At 37.2% G+C, this 17,383-nt stretch overlaps 1 protein-coding gene across 4 annotated transcripts in view; it reads right to left on the bottom strand.

Moving 5' to 3' along the window:
* adgrl1a (adhesion G protein-coupled receptor L1a) overlaps nucleotides 1–17,383 on the bottom strand; it is a 562,743-nt gene that overhangs the window by 245,112 nt on the left and 300,248 nt on the right. The gene's annotated exons all lie outside the window — the stretch shown is intronic.

The raw sequence follows: 17,383 nt of genomic DNA, 5'->3' as shown, positions 1-17,383 counted from the left end.
ATAGTAACTCATTAGATGAGCATAGTAACTAATTAGAAGACCAAAGTAACTCATTAGATGACCATAGTAACTCATTAGATGAGCATAGTAACTAATTAGATGACCAAAGTAACTCATTAGATGACCATAGTAACTGATCAGATTAGCATAGTAACTAATTGGATGACCATAGTAACTCATTAGATGACCATAGTAACTGATCAGATTATCATAGTAACTCATTAGATGACCATAGTAACTAATTAGATGACCATAGTAACTAATTAGATGACCATAGTAACTCATTAGATGACTATAGTAACTAATCAGATAATCATAGTAACTAATTAGATGACCAAAGTAACTCATTAGATGACCATAGTAACTCATTAGATGACCATAGTAACTCATTAGATGAGCATAGTAACTAATTAGATGACCAAAGTAACTCATTAGATGACCAAAGTAACTCATTAGATGACCATAGTAACTCATTAGATGACCATAGTAACTAATTAGATGACCAAAGTAACTAATTAGATGACCATAGTGACTATTTATATGACCATAGCAACTAATTAGATGAGCATAGTAACTAATTAGATGACCAAAGTAACTAATTAGATGACCATAGTGACTATTTATATGACCATAGCAACTAATTAGATGAGCATAGTAACTAATAAGATGAGCATAGTAACTAATTAGATGACCATAGTGACTATTTATATGACCATAGCAACTAATTAGATGACCATAGTGACTATTTATATGACCATAGCAACTAATTAGATGAGCATAGTAACTAATTAGATGACCAAAGTAACTAATTAGATGACCATAGTGACTATTTATATGACCATAGCAACTAATTAGATGAGCATAGTAACTAATTAGATGAGCATAGTAACTAATTAGATGACCATAGTGACTATTTATATGACCATAGCAACTAATTAGATGACCATAGTGACTATTTATATGACCATAGCAACTAATTAGATGAGCATAGTAACTAATTAGATGAGCATAGTAACTAGTATATGATGCAGATTCCAAGCATGTAAAGACTTAGTATAGTTGAAGACTTACGGCCATTAGAAAAGATGAGTGCACATCATAATGGCAGCTACACTTTACATCTTAAACATCTAAAAAAATGATTAGGGATTGAAAAACTTAACGGGCCCCATGTGGCCCCCGGGCCTTCATTTACTCAGGTCTGAACTAAAGGCTAAACCCGATGCCTGTTTTTTCCCTTCCGAGACACACATTGTCACGTGGTGACACACACATTGTCACATGGTGACACGACACATCACATATTGGCAAACAAATATTTCCGGCGTCTCCGGCGAGACACGGCCGCGTTGGCGAGACAAACCGCGAGAGTGTCAAACGTTAAAGTCCAACACCCGGGGCTGGCAGCGGGACTCCCGTCCTTCACGGCATCGCTCAGAGTGGAGTGTTGTGTACGCCGAGAGAGAGAGAGAGAGAGAGAAACGGTGTCAGTCTGGCCTTGTTGACGCGATGGTGGTCAGCTTCTGTGTTGGACAGGAGCCAGCAGGGACCAGGGAGGAGGTTTTGGGGTACGCGGGGTTAATGGCTGAGACAGGCTGGGAGGCATGAAGGAAGGCTCCAGAGAGAGTTCTTCTCTCTAGTACTTTCCACCGTTCTACACCTTTCACCGCCTCCCTTGCTTGGGCAAAGAAGAAACTCATGGAACGTTTTTGAAGGCGATTTCATATGCGGCTGCTAGACTTTTGACAAGAACAAGAAAGTTTGATCATATTACGCCTATACTGTGTATACCTTTATATACCTATATACATATATACATACATACTTGCCAACCCTCCCGAATTTTCCGGGAGACTCCCGAAATTCAGCGCCTCTCTCGAAAACCTCCCGGGACAAATATTCTCCCGAAAATCTCCCGATTTTCAGCCGGAGCTGGAGGCCACGCCCCCTCCAGCTCCATGCGGACCTGAGTGAGGACAGCCTTGACATGAGGACAACAGGGTGACAAGAACTAAATCATCCAGACTAGAGATACATTGTATTATTACGTTTATCTTACCTATCAGGAAAAGCCTGATCCCTGCAGCTATAGCCGCCCTTAACAGCAGGCCCGGCCGACCTGTCTGACAAGCCTGTAAATGTGTGTTAGTCATGTATGATGTCTTTTTGTTATTTTTTTTTTTTGTGTGATGTGTAATGTCTAGTGTTTAAATGTACGGCAGTGACAATGAATTTCCCCAAGGGGACCAATAAATCTAATCTAAAATCTAAAAATATTTGTTAATTAAAAAAAAAAAACTAAATTAATTTTTGCTATATTTTCTAAAAACATCAAAATAATTTTATTTTTATTTGTATTTTTTCTGATTCCTTATTACATCCAGCCATAGAATTATACATTCAAATACACATATTTGCAATAATTAATTATAAATTATCATAATAATTCATTTAAAATGACCATATTTAATTATTAAAATAATTGCTTGTTTATCAACAACTTTAGCATTTTATTCATTACATTTTGAAACTCTCAGAAGCCAAGTTATGTTATATTCCTTAATATTTATTTATGCAAGTTTGAAGTATCAATTATCTAAACATTTGCATATTTTCAAGATATATATATATATATATATATATATATATATATATATATATATATATATATATATATATATATATATATATATATATATATATATATATAAAATACTTGACTTGGTAAATTCTAGTTGTAAATATACTCCTCCCCTCTTAACCACGCCCCCAACCACACCCTGCCCCACCCCCGACCACGCCCCCACCCCCCACCTCCCGAAATCGAAGGTCTCAATGTTGGCAAGTATGTATACATACCTATACTGTATATACCTTCATATACCTATATACATATATACCTATACTGGCTCACCTGCACTGGCTTCCTGTGCACTTAAGATGTGACTTTAAGGTTTTACTACTTACGTATGAATACTAAACTCCGGCTTACTAGTGATTCCCAGAGCCCCCCCAAAAAAGTCTGCGGGCTATAGAGCGTTTTCTATTGGGGCTCCAGTACTCTGGAATGTTCTAGCAGTAACAGTTAGAGATGCTACCTCAGTGGAAGCATTTAAGTCCCATCTTAAAACTCATTTGTATACTCTAGTCTTTAAATAGAACCCGCTTTTAGACCAGTTGATCTGCCGTTTCTTTTTCTGGCACAGATTTGGTGACCACAGATGACGCGCTAGCTGTCCAAAGTCTGACTGGAATCTCACACTATTATTTTGGATCCACTATGGACTGGACTCTCACTATTATGTTAGATCCACTATGGACTGGACTCTCACACTATTATGTTAGATCCACTATGGACTGGACTCTCACACTATTACGTTAGATCCACTATGGACTGGACTCTCACACTATTATGTTAGATCCACTATGGACTTGACTCTCACTATTATGTTAGCTCCACTATGGACTGGACTCTCACTATTATGCTAGATCCACTATGGACTGGACTCTCACACTATTATGTTAGATCCACTATGGACTGGACTCTCACACTAATATGTTAGATCCACTATGGACTGGACTCTCACACTATTACGTTAGATCCACTATGGACTGGACTCTCACACTATTACGTTAGATCCACTATGGACTGGACTCTCACACTATTATGTTAGATCCACTATGGACTGGACTCTCACACTATTATGTTAGATCCACTATGGACTGGACTCTCACACTATTACGTTAGATCCACTATGGACTGGACTCTCACACTATTACGTTAGATCCACTATGGACTGGACTCTCACACTATTATGTTAGATCCACTATGGACTGGACTCTCACACTATTACGTTAGATCCACTATGGACTGGACTCTCACACTATTATGTTAGATTCACTATGGACTGGACTCTCACACTATTATGTTAGATCCACTATGGACTGGACTCTCACTATTATATTGGATCCACTATGGACTGGACTCTCACACTATTATGTTAGATCCACTATGGACTGGACTCTCACACTATTACGTTAGATCCACTATGGACTGGACTCTCACTATTACGTTAGATCCACTATGGATTGGACTCTCGCTATTATGTTAGATCCACTATGGACTGGACTCTCACTATTATGTTAGATCCACTATGGACTTAACTCTCACTATTATGTTAGATCCACTATGGACTAAACTCTCACATTATTATGTTAGATCCACTATGGACTGGACTTCCACTATTATGTTAGATCCACTATGGACTGGACTCTCACACTATTATGTTAGATCCACTATGGACTGGACGCTCACACTATTATGTTAGATCCACAATGGACTGGACTCACACTATTATGTTAGATCTACTATGGACTGGACGCTCACACTATTATGTTAGATCCACAATGGACTGGACTCTCACACTATTACGTTAGATCCAATATGGACTGGACTCTCACACTATTGTGTTAGATCCACTATGGACTGGACTCTCACACTATTACGTTAGATCCACTATGGACTGAACTCTCACACTATTACGTTAGATTCTCTATGGACTGGACTCTCACTATTATGTTGGATCCACTATGGACTGAACTCTCACTATTATGTTAGATCTACTATGGACTGGACTCTCACACTATTATGTTAGATCCACTATGGACTGGACTCACACTATTATGTTAGATCCACTATGGACTGGACTCTCACACTATTATGTTAGATCCACTATGGACTGGACTCTCACACTATTATGTTAGATCCACTATGGACTGGACTCTCACACTATTATGTTAGATCCACTATGGACTGGACTTTCACACTATTACGTTAGATGCACTATGGACTGGAATCTCACACTATTATGTTAGATCCACTATGGACTGGACTCTCACACTATTACGTTATATCCACTATGGACTGGACTCTCACACTATTATGTTAGATCCACTATGGACTGGACTCTCACTATTATGCTAGATCCACTATGGACTGGACTCTCACACTATTATGTTAGATCCACTATGGACTAGACTCTCACACTATTATGCTAGATCCACTATGGACTGGACTCTCACAATATTATGATAGATCCACTATGGACTGGACTCTCACTATTATGTTAGATCCACTATGGACTGGACTCTCACTATTATGTTAGATCCACTATGGACTGGACTCTCTCATTATTATGTTAGATCCACTATGGACTGGACTCTCACTATTATGTTAGATCCACTATGGACTGGACTCTCACTATTATGTTAGGTCCACTATGGACTGGACTCTCACACTATTATGTTAGATCCACTATGGACTGGACTCTCACACTATTACGTTAGATCCACTATGGACTGGACTCTCACACTATTATGTTAGATCCACAATGGACTGGACTCTCGCACTATTACGTTAGATCCACTATGGACTGGACTCTCACACTATTACGTTAGATCCACTATGGACTGGACTCTCACACTATTATGTTAGATCCACTATGGACTGGACTCTCACTATTATGTTAGATCCACTATGGACTGGACTCTCACTATTATGTTAGATCCACTATGGACTGGACTCTCACACTATTATGTTAGATCCACTATGGACTGGACTCTCACTATTATGTTAGATCCACTATGGACTGGACTCTCACACTATTACGTTAGATCCACTATGGACTGGACTCTCACACTATTACGTTAGATCCACAATGGACTGGACTCTCACACTATTACGTTAGATCCACTATGGACTGGACTCTCACACTATTATGTTAGATCCACTATGGACTGGACTCTCACACTATTATGTTACATCCACAATGGACTGGACTCTCACACTATTATGTTAGATCCACTATGGACTGGACTCTCACACTATTATGTTAGATCCACTATGGACTGGACTCTCACACTATTATGTTAGATCCACTATGGACTGGACTCTCACACTATTACGTGATTACGTAAAGCAGCAGTTCCATTGGCAGCAAAACAGGTCCAGAGCATACTACTACCACCACCATGCTTGACGGTAGGGATGGTGTTCCTTGGAATAAAGGCCTCATTGTTTGTGATAAAAGAGAATAAGGAAATAGTTTAAATATTGTGTTGATATTGTCAACAGCACTCAGCATAAACAAATGGTCAAATGTACAGTTAATACTTGGTATGTGTATGGGTACTGGCATATGGATGATGGTATCAGAATGATGGAAAGTTCCGTACTAAATATGCATGCAGACCCAGAAACAAAGTAGTCGTCCATGTTGAAGGACAGCCAGCGTTTCTTCTCGAAGCCTGCCAGCCCACGAGCTGCTGTCCGTGGTGCTGAACTACACAACTTGCTGGGAGAAGGAACCAAAAAAAAGAAAAAAGAAAAGAGAATCCTCTGTGAGTCGAAGCAGGGCGTCGGAGGACTGCTAAACGGATCGCAGCAGAGCTGCCAAACTGTGCTGGAGGAGCAGACAGCTTTGACTCGCCATTGATAGTCCAGGCGGACGCTCGGCGTGCTGTCAAATGTAAAAACCGAGTTAGCTCTTATTTCACCGGTGGGGGGGGGACGGGGGTGGGGGTGTTGCTTTTTACATTTCCACCCTAAATCAGACCCAGTATTGTCCATCGGCTTGGATTTCATCTACTGTCCGTTCCAGGGGATTGGGGCGGGGGTGGGGGGGCATGGGGGTCAATGTGGACGTCAGTCATCCCACAGCAGTGTGTCACATGACTCACTGCCAACTGACTTGTTCAGCTTTCTAAACACAGTCGTGTAACTAACTCCATCACACACACACACACACACACACACACACACACACACACACACACACACACACACACACACACACACACACACACACACACACACACACACATTTTTGTATTTCGTACATTCTTGAGACCTTTGAAAAATGCCTATCTCTTTAGGACCACCCTTTCTCGATATATAAAGAAGTGTATTTACAACATTAATAATATATACATACTATGCAACTATAAAAAAAGGTAAGTTTTAAGGACGGCTTCGAAGCGATTCTGGACCACCACCCACCGCCTCAGGAAGGGGAAGCAGTGCACTACCAACACCGTGTATGGTGCGGATGGTGTTCTGCTGACCTCGACTGCGGAAGTTGTGGATCGGTGGAGGGAATACTTCGAAGACCTCCTCAATCCCACCAGCACGTCTTCCTATGAGGAAGCAGTGCCTGAGGAATCTGTGGTGGGCTCTCCTATTTCTGGGGCTGAGGTTGCTGAGGTAGTTAAAAAGCTCCTCGGTGGCAAGGCCCCGGGGGTAGATGAGATCCGCCCGGAGTTCCTTAAGGCTCTGGATGCTGTAGGGCTGTCTTGGTTGACAAGACTCTGCAGCATCGCGTGGACATCGGGGGCAGTACCTCTGGATTGGCAGACCGGGGTGGTGGTTCCTCTCTTTAAAAAGGGGAACCGGAGGGTGTGTTCTAACTATCGTGGGATCACACTCCTCAGCCTTCCCGGTAAGGTCTATTCAGGTGTACTGGAGAGGAGGCTACGCCGGATAGTCGAACCTCGGATTCAGGAGGAACAGTGTGGTTTTCGTCCTGGTCGTGGAACAGTGGACCAGCTCTATACTCTCGGCAGGGTCCTTGAGGGTGCATGGGAGTTTGCCCAACCAGTCTACATGTGGTTTGTGGACTTGGAGAAGGCATTCGACCGTGTCCCTCGGGAAGTCCTGTGGGGAGTGCTCAGAGAGTATGGGGTTTCGGACTGTCTGATTGTGGCGGTCCGCTCCCTGTATGATCAGTGTCAGAGCTTGGTTCGCATTGCCGGCAGTAAGTCGGACACGTTTCCGGTGACGGTTGGACTCCGCCAAGGCTGCCCTTTGTCACCCATTCTGTTCATAACTTTTATGGACAGAATTTCTAGGCGCAGTCAAGGCGTTGAGGGGATGTTGTTTGGTGGCTGCAGGATTAGGTCTCTGCTTTTTGCAGATGATGTGGTCCTGATGGCTTCATCTGGCCAGGATCTTCAGCTCTCACTGGATCGGTTCGCAGCTGAGTGTGAAGCGACTGGGATGAGAATCAGCACCTCCAAGTCCGAGTCCATGGTTCTCGCCCGGAAAAGGGTGGAGTGCCATCTCCGGGTTGGGGAGGAGATCTTGCCCCAAGTGGAGGAGTTCAAGTACCTCGGAGTCTTGTTCACGAGTGAGGGAAGAGTGGATCGTGAGATCGACAGGCGGATCGGTGCGGCGTCTTCAGTAATGCGGACGCTGTATCGATCCGTTGTGGTGAAGAAGGAGCTGAGCCGGAAGGCAAAGCTCTCAATTTACCGGTCGATCTACGTTCCCATCCTCACCTATGGTCATGAGCTTTGGGTTATGACCGAAAGGACAAGATCACGGGTACAAGCGGCCGAAATGAGTTTCCTCCGCCGGGTGGCGGGGCTCTCCCTTAGAGATAGGGTGAGAAGCTCTGTCATCCGGGGGGAGCTCAAAGTAAAGCCGCTGCTCCTCCGCATCGAGAGGAGCCAGATGAGGTGGTTCGGGCATCTGGTCAGGATGCCACCCGAGCGCCTCCCTAAGGAGGTGTTTAGGGCATGTCCGACCGGTAGGAGGCCACGAGGAAGACCCAGGACACGTTGGGAAGACTATGTCTCCCGGCTGGCCTGGGAACGCCTCGGGATCCCCCGGGAGGAGCTGGACGAAGTGGCTGGGGAGAGGGAAGTCTGGGCTTCCCTGCTTAGGCTGCTGCCCCCGCGACCCGACCTCGGATAAGCGGAAGAAGATGGATGGATGGATGGAAGTTTTAAGTTAATCATTTTTTTGTTGTTGAATTTTTGTTTGTAATTGGTATTTAATCTTCATTATTTACTTCAAGTTCTTACAGTACGTCTCTATATGCATACTTATTTTATTAATTTTATTAATTTGGCCAAAGGGGGCACATTTCAATTTCTTACACTCACTTGTTATTTCATATGTTGACCAGAGGAGGAGCACTTTTAAAACCGACACACAGTCAATTTAAAAAATCCCTCCTTTTTGGGGACCACCCCCATTTTGATAGATTTCACCACCAGGGGGTGCAAATGAGATGTATATTTTTTGTTTTTTGTAACGTGCTTAAGGCCGATGACAAAGGAGTCAGGGACCACAGATGGCCCCTGTGCCGCACTTTGGGCAACCCAGCTGTAGAAGCTAACTGTTAATGGCCACTATAGTCTTAGTAGCGTAGTGAATTTGTTCATCCTATGGTCACAAATGGGACGCAGGTTGTCTTACGTCAACACCGGAAGTCGTAAAATCAGCTGTTCACCTGGCAGGTTTATTTTCCGGAGATGAATAGGGAAGTCCTCCTTTAGCTGCCGTCTTGTTTTATCATATATTGCTGCCTTTGCAGCTGTCAATGTTTACTTTGGTATGCACATTAAATCAACAAAAAAATCCTGACTTTGGAGCAATGTTCACGGACTCTAGTATTTGGCTCTCTATTAAATGCAATGGTTTTCCGTATTGGGACCACGATTTCGGTACTAACTTGCTCACCGGTCCTCATATGGATATTGATGTCTCAAGAAGGGTAGAAAAACACACAAACACACACACACACACACACACACACACACACACACACACACACACACACACACACACACACACACACACACACACACATGTCTTGCCTACTTTGTGAGGACCCACGTTTGGTCAGTAGGTTGTGAGGACCCCCCTTTCCACTATAGCTAGAAGGATGAAAAAATATGTATCTAGCACTAGATGGGAGTAAAGAGTTGCAACTTCACTTCAGAATGCAAAACCCTCAAAGTAAAAAAAAAATATATTACTTCTGTAGTTGTGAGGACCAACCGCTGTTGCTAGGTAGATTTGACCGAACACACACATAGTAATAAGTTCTGTGAGTTGGGCATTTTTAAGGACAGCAAAGTACTCAATGAAAGTAACCACACACACACACACACACACACACACACACACACACACACACACACACACACACACACACACACACACACACTTGTATGTGTTGCCTTCTTGAGACCTGAGAAAAATGCCTACCTCTTTAGGACCACCCTTTCTAGATATATAAAGATGTGTATTTACAACATTAATAATATATACATACTATGCAAATATAAAAAAAAGCTTGTTGTGAAAAATGAGTTGGAATTTCAGAAGAAAAAGTCACAATTTCACAAGAAAAACATAGAATTTTGGCAGTATTATAATAAAATTTGTCATTTTACTCAACGCAAGTCAAAATTTTACAAGAAAAACTGAACATTTGTGCAATATTATGATACAAGTTGGAATTTTACTCAACAGTTTTGCAAGAAAATGCTTAAAGTTTTGGCAATTTTATGAAAAGAGTCGTCATTTTACTTGGCAATATTATAAGAATAATCTGAATTTTACTTTCCAACATTACCACAAAAGTCATACTTGTACTCAAAAAATGTCACTGTTTTACAAGAACAACAAAAGTTGGCAATATTATGATACAAATCTAAAATGTATACGACAAATTTTGCATTAAAAAGTAATAAATTTACATAAAAAAGTCATAATTTTACAAGAAAATATTGCAATATTACAGAAACAGAGAGAATATTAGAAACTGTTCCCTATTTTATAAGAAAAAAGTCGACACATTGTGAGAAAAAGACTGCTTTTAGTTAACTTATTTTTATTTTTTTTTACTTTTTGTTTGTAATTGGTTTTTAATCTTCATTATGTACTTCAAGTTATTACAGTATATCTATATATATATATATATATATATATATATTAAAAAAAAAAAAAAAAAAAAAAATATATATATATATATATATATATATATATATATATATATATATATATATATATATATATATGTATATATATATATATATATATATATATATATATATATATATATATATATATATATATATATATATATATATACATAAATTTAAATGTGCCCCCTTTGGCCAAAATGAATTAAAAAAAAAAAAAAAAAAAAAAATATATATATTTTTTATTTTTTATTTTTATTTTTTTATTCATTTTGGGCAAAGGGGGCACACATTTTTTTTATTTTTTATTTTTTTTTTTTATTCATTTTGGCCAAAGGCCAAATTAAAATGAATTAAAAAAAAAATAATAATAATAATAAAAAAATAAAATATATATATATATATATTTATTTATTTATTTTTTTGTAAATCATTTTGGCCAAAGGGGCACATTTAAATTTTTTACACACACTTGTTATTTCATATGTTGACCGACACACAGTCAATGTGAAAAAAAACCCTCCTTTTTGGGACCGCCCTCATGTTGATAGATGTCACCAGCAGGGGTGCAAATGAGACATTGTCTATTAGATGCAATGTTATTGGGACCATAATTTATGTCATCACTTGTTCACACCTCCTCCTATGGAAGATAATTTTCCTTTTAATGTCTCAAGAAGGCTAGAAATACAAGAACACACACAGACACACACACACACACACACACACACACACACACACACACTTGTACGTGTTACCTTCTTGAGACCTGAGAAAAATGCCTCCCTCTTTAGGACCAGCCTTTCTAGATATATAAAGAAGTGTATTTACAACATTAATAATATATACATACTATGCAAATATAAAAAAAGCTTGTTGTGAAAAATGAGTTGGAATTTCAGAAGAAAAGGGTCACAATTTCACAAGAAAAACTTAGAATTTTGGCAGAATTATAATAAAAGTCGTCATTTTACTCAACGCAAGTCAAAATTTTACAAGAAAAACTGAACATTTGTGCAATATTATGATAAAAGTTGGAATTTTACTCAATAACAGTCGCAATTTTACAAGGAAAGCTTAAAATGTTGGCAATATTTTTTTAATTGTCAACATTTTATAGGAAAACTTTAACATGTTGGCAATATTCTAGTAATAATTAAGAATTGTACGTGCCAAAATTATGACAAAAGTCATCATTTTACAAGAACAACAAAGAAAATTGACAATATTGTGATAAAAGTCCGAATTTTATACGAAAGATGTCACCATTTTGCCGTAAAAAGTAATAATTTTACATAAAAAAGTAATAATTTTACATTAAAAAAAGTAATAATTTTACGAGAAAATGTTGCAATATTACAGAAACAGAAAGAATATGAGAAATTGTTCTCAATTTATAAGAACAAAGTCGACACAATGTGAGAAAAAGACTGCTTTTAGTTATTTTTTTAATTTTTGGTTTGTGATTGGTTTTTAATCTTCATTATTTACTTCAAGTTATTACAGTATGTCTCTTTGTACATTTTTTTTATTTATTTTATTTTTGTGCAATATTATGATACAAGTTGGAATTTTACCCAACAGTCGCAGTTTTACAAGAAAATGCTTAAAGTTTTGGCAATTTTATGAAAAGAGTCGTCATTGTACTCGACAAAAGTCACAATTTTATAAGAAAACTTTAAAATGTTGGCAATATTATAATAATAATCTGAATTTTACTCTGCAACATTATGACAAAAGTCATAATTGTACTAAAAAAAATTCTTTATTTTACAAGAACAACAAAAGTTGGCAATATTATGATACAAATCTAAATTGTATACGACAAATGTCACCATTTTGCATTAAAAAGTAATAATCTTACATAAAAAAATCAGAATTTTACAAGAAAATATTGCAATATTAAAGAAACAGAGAGAATGTGAGAGACTGTTCCCAATTTTATAAGAAAAAAGTCGACACATTGTGAGAAAAAGACTACTTTTAGTACATTTTTTTTTTGTTTTTTTTGTTTGTAATTGGTTTTTAATCTTCATTATGTACTTCAAGTTATTACAGTATGTCTCTCTCTCTCTATATATATATATATATATATATATATATATATATATATATATATATATATATATATACATATGAAATAACAAGTGTGTGTAAAAAATTTAAATGTGCCCCCTTTGGCCAAAATGAATAAAAAAAAAATTAAATAAAATAAAAAAAAAAAAAAAAATAAAAAAAAAATATATATATATATATATATATATATATATATATATATATATATATATTTTTTTTTTTTTTTTTTTTTTTTTTTTTTTTTTTAAATTCATTTTGGCCAAAGGGGGCAAAATGAATTTAAAAAAAAAAAAAAAAAAAAAAAAAAAAAAAAAAAATATATATATATATATATATATATATATATATATATATATATATTATTATTAATTTTTTTTTTTAATTTAAAAAAAAAATATATATATATATATATATATATATATATATATTTTTTTTTTTTTTTTTTTTTTTTTTAATTCATTTTGCCCCCTTTGGCCAAAATTAATTAAAAAAAAAAAAATATATATATATATATATATATATATATATTTTTTATATATAAAAATATATATATATATATATATATATGTTTTTTTTTTGTTGTTTTTTTTTAATTCATTTTGGCCAAAGGGGGCACATTTAAATTTTTTACACACACTTGTTATTTCATATGTTGACCGACACACAGTCAATGTGAAAAAAAACCCCTCCTTTTTGGGACCACCCTCATGTTGATAGATGTCACCAGCAGGGGTGCAAATGAGACATTGTCTATTAGATGCAATGTTATTGGGACCATAATTTATGTCATCACTTGTTCACACCTCCTCCTATGGAAGATACTTTTCCTTATAATGTCTCAAGAAGGCTAGAAATACAAGAACACACACACACACACACACACACACACACACACACACACACACACACACACACACACACACACCTCACATCTTGTTTCTGCCTCGCCAGCATGCCAACTCACAGAGAGCCCTAGATGCAAAAGCGCATACTAATTAAAGCCACAGAGATGCAAACAGCAGGCAAACACACACACACGTGCAAAAAAAAAAAAATGCAAACACCTCATGACACGCTCTAACAGTTGCGTGTGCACATGTGGTGTGGCGGCGTCACAGCAGGAGTACATAGTGTCAGTGTGTGGCCTTGTTGTCCTAACTAGACTGTAGACTGTGGTGCAAGCACACAGCAGCTGGACCACCAGGACTGGAGAACCTCACTTAAGTTACACCCACACCAAGCAGGTGAAGAGAGGGGTCCGGGAAGAGTAGTTTGCAGAAAGTTTGGAATGTGACGACGAGAAAGACTGTGTGTGCGTGTGTGTGTGTGTGTGCGTGTGTGTGTGTGTGTGTGTGTGTGCATCATCCAGATGGCTTGAGGCCTAGCTGGAATGAAGCTGAGCTGAGATGAGCAGAGGATGAGCTTGGACTTGGACTGGCCATGAGCTACATTTGTCCTTCGCTGTGCAGGAATCTTTCAGGCTCTCAGGGTCGCCTCAGCCAACACACACACACACACACACACACACACACACACACACACACACACACACACACACACACGCAACATTGAGTCATGCACATCACACAAGCCGGATGTCATCTTCAGCAGGGACCATAGAGTATGTACAAAGGATGGATTATGACTCATTTTGCTGATTATGTAAAAAAACAAAACAAAAAAAGGCCGCACAAGCTAATACTAGCACATGTGATAGATAGAATAGAAAATAATAGAGTAGAATAGAATAGAAAGCACTTTATTGATCCCTGGGGGAAGTTCCTCACCACAGTTCGCTCACAATAAACTATAAACACTTAGGTATTTTTTACACGTGAATAATGTAAATACAGTCTATTATACAGCATTATTCACATGTGAATAACATAAATACAGTCTATTATACAGCATTATTCACATGTGAATAATATAAATACAGTCTATTATACAGCATTATTCACATGTGAATAATATAAATACAGTCTATTATACAGCATTATTCACATGTGAATAATATAAATACAGTTTATTATACAGCATTATTCACATGTGAATAATATAAATACAGTTTATTATACAGCATTATTCACATGTGAATACAGTCTATTATACAGCATTATTCACATGTGAATAATATAAATACAGTCTATTATACAGCATTATTCACATGTGAATAATATAAATGCAATCTATTATACAGCATTATTCACATGTGAATAATGCTGTAAAATAGACTGTATTTATATTATTCACATGTGAATAATATAAATACAGTCCATTATACAGCATTATTCACATGTGAATAATATAAATACAGTCTATTATACTGCATTATTCACATGTGAATAATATAAATACAGTCTATTATACAGCATTATCACATGTGAATAATGTAAATGCAGTCTATTATACAGCATTATTCACATGTGAATAATGTAAATACAGTCTATTATACTGTATTATTCATATGTGAATAATATAAATGTAGTCTATTATACAGCATTATTCACATGTGAATAATATAAATACAGTCTATTATACTTTATTATTCACATGTGAATAATATAAATACAGTCTATTATACAGCATTATTCACATTTAAATAATATAAATACAGTCTATTATACAGCATTATTTACATGTGAATAATGTAAATACAGTCTATTATACAGCATTATTCACATGTGAATAATATAAATACAGTCCATTATACAGCATTTTTCACATGTGAATAATATAAATACAGTCTATTATACAGCATTATTCACATGTGAATAATATAAATACAGTCTATTATACAGCATTATTAACATGTGAATAATATAAATATAGTCTATTATACAGCATTATTTACATGTGAATAATGTAAATACAGTCTATTATACAGCATTATTCACATGTGAATAATATAAATATAGTCTATTATACAGCATTATTCACATTTAAATAATATAAATACAGTCTATTATACAGCATTATTTACATGTGAATAATATAAATACAGTCTATTATACAGCATTATTCACATGTGAATAATATAAATACAGTCTATTATACATGTGTGAATAATGTATGTAAATAATGATTGTTATAACTATAAGCAGTGTTGATATGCTAATTGTTTACACCAGCGACGAATAAAAACACCTGAGGGTAATCAAAACTACACTGAAAGGAAACCCACTTAAATATGGTTTAAATACGTGCTTTAATTAACAACAATAACTGTACGTAATGTTACATATTTCATTATGTAATTACTGGTGAATACTCAGTCAATAAAAAAAGAGTATGTACACTGTATGTAAGTAACATTAAATATTGATTATACTTGTTGGTGAACCCCGCTGTGAATACAAAAAAAAACATACATTAATCCCTTTAATGCGGTGTAAATATGTGCATATAATAATAACTAAGAACAATTGCTGTACTTAATGTTATTTTTTTTTTATGTAGAAACTGATAAACATGCATCAAAATGCTCGATGTGAATAAAAATTACAGCAAAATAATATAATATGGTTGGAATATGTGCACATAATTAACTAAGAACGACCCCAAAAGGGACAAGCGGTAGAAAATGGATGGATGGATGGAAAACCGTAGTTAATATGTTTAATATTTACTTAGTAGAGATGTCTGATAATGGGGTTGAGGTGTGGGGGGGGGGGGAGTAGTGGATAGCGGGGGGTGTATATTGCAGCGTCCCGGAAGAGTTAGTGCTGCAACGGCTTCTGGGTATTTGTCCTGTTGTGTTTATGTTGTGTTACGGTGCCGGACGTTCTCCCGAAATGTGTTTGTCATTCTTGTTTGGTGTGGGTTCACAATGTGGCGTGTATTTGTGACAGTGTTAAAGCTGTTTATACGGCCACCCTCAGTGTGACCTGTATGGCTGTTGACCAAATATGCCTTGCATTCACTTGTGTGTGTGTGAAAAGCAGTAGATATTATGTGACTGGGCCAGCACGCAAAGGCAGTGCCTTTAAGGCACGCCCACAATATTGTTGTCTGGGTGGAAATCGGGAGAAATTCGGGAGAATGGTTGCCCCGGGAGATTTCCGGGAGGGGCACTGAAATTCGGGAGTCTCCCGGGAAAATGGAGAGGGTTGGCAAGTATGACTGGGAGACGCAACTGCTCTGTACTTCTCCCTACGTCCGTGTACACAGCGGCGTTTTAAAAAAGTCATACATTTTACTTTTTGAAACAGATACCGATAATTTCCGATATTACATTTTAAAGCATTTATCGGCCGATAATATCGGCAGCCCGATATTATCGGACATCTCTAGTCATACTTGCCAACCCTCCCGAATTTTCCGGGAGACTCCCGAAATTCAGCGCCTCTCCCGAAAACCTCCCGGGACAAATATTCTCCCGAAAATCTCCCGATTTTCAGCCGGAGCTGGAAGCCACGCCCCCTCCAGCTCATGACGGGAGGACAACAGGGTGGCAAGAACTAAATCATCCAGACTAGAGATAAATTGTATTATTATGTTTATCTTACCTAAAAATAAATATATTTATTAATTA

Source organism: Nerophis lumbriciformis, linkage group LG24 (assembly GCF_033978685.3).
Source record: "Nerophis lumbriciformis linkage group LG24, RoL_Nlum_v2.1, whole genome shotgun sequence".
Classification (NCBI taxonomy): domain Eukaryota; kingdom Metazoa; phylum Chordata; class Actinopteri; order Syngnathiformes; family Syngnathidae; genus Nerophis; species Nerophis lumbriciformis.
Note: the sequence above shows the minus strand (reverse complement) of the source record. Positions and strands in the feature narration are given on the sequence as shown.